The sequence below is a fragment of the Echinops telfairi genome, unplaced genomic scaffold (assembly GCF_000313985.2).
Source record: "Echinops telfairi isolate 266 unplaced genomic scaffold, ASM31398v2 ScPeMD7_7458;HRSCAF=8496, whole genome shotgun sequence".
In the NCBI taxonomy this organism is placed as follows: domain Eukaryota; kingdom Metazoa; phylum Chordata; class Mammalia; order Afrosoricida; family Tenrecidae; genus Echinops; species Echinops telfairi.
The window spans coordinates 26,623,625-26,624,955 of NW_022111358.1; the positions used below are offsets into that span (position 1 = coordinate 26,623,625).

The 1,331-nt window shown below is 38.1% G+C and overlaps 1 protein-coding gene across 1 annotated transcript in view; it reads right to left on the bottom strand.

Annotated features, from left to right (window-relative positions):
* The window catches only part of LOC101645005 (40S ribosomal protein S11-like), a 29,862-nt gene that overhangs the window by 27,321 nt on the left and 1,210 nt on the right, over nt 1-1,331 (bottom strand). The gene's annotated exons all lie outside the window — the stretch shown is intronic.

The following is a 1,331-nucleotide window of genomic DNA, read 5'->3' on the forward strand; positions in this document are numbered from 1 at the left end:
GAATGTATGGATTGTGATAAGAGATGTAAGAGCCCCCAATAAAAGTATTTAATAATTTTTTAAAATCCATAGGTCTGTACCATTTATCTACTTCTTCTTGAGTGAGTTGGTGAGTTTGTGACTTCAAAGACATTTTCCTGTTTCATTTGTGATGCAAAAAACCAACCTTTTGTAGTAGCCCCTTGTCACATTCTTCATGTTCAAAGGGTCTGTAATAAAGGCTCCCCCCATCCCTGACACCGGCCACTCAGCTTCTCTCCCCATCAGTGTGGCTGGAGGGCTGTCAAGCTTACTAATCTCCTCAAAGACATGACTTCCAGTTTCATGGACTTGTGTTCTGTTTCCCATTTCATTGATTTGTGTCTCATTTTCTTTATTTTCTCTCATCTGCCTACTTAATTTGATTTTCATTTTTCCTGGTTCCTGAAGGTGGAACGTGAGACCTCTCTTCTGTTCTAACATTGGGGTTTTAGTGTAAACTTCCCTCCCGAGTCTGAGTCTAAAGACTCGGTTCGCTGCAGCTCATGGCTTGCAGGTTGGACTTCTGTTTGCCTTCAGTTCAGAAGGCTTCCTCGTGTCTATTCCAGTCTCTCCTTTGGCCCGGGGGTTCAGTAGAGTCAGACTCTGAGTCATTTCCCCAGATATCTTTCATTTACATGTTTCTGATGAAAACATGGCTTTGTCTGACCTGGATCCCTTTCAATTCATTGTATGTCTTTTCTCTTTTTTCTACGACTGTTCGGAAGATTTACTATTTTTCCCTTCTGGTTTTAATCAATTTGGTTGACCTGAGTATAGAATTCTTTCTGTTTCTTGTTCCTTCTTGAGTCTGGTGGTTTTCATAAAATTATTTCTTCAAATACTTTTTCTGTCTCCCACTCACTCTTGTCCTTCGGAAGCTCCAATCGCGTGTATACTAGGCACCCAAAGGCACACCCTGGCTTACTGAGATGCTTGTCATTGATTCGTCACGCTGACATTTTGGATGGTTCCTATTGCTGGCTCTTTGAGATCATTGATTTTTGTTTCCTCTTGAAAATCTAATCTACTGTCAACCCCATCTAGTATATTTTTAATTCGACATTTTATTTTTAGATAACTGTACATTCACATGCAGTTATAAGAAAGAATTTTAAAATCCTTCTAATGTATTTTTCAACCTTAGAAGTTCAATTGAGGTCCTTTTAATAACTTTTATGTCTTTAATATGCTCAAATACTCTTCTTCATATGGTATGTAGGTATAATAACAATTTCAATGTATTTGCCTACAAATTCTATCACCTCTGAGTCTGTTTCTATTAGTTGATTTTTCCCCTAATTATTAGTCAT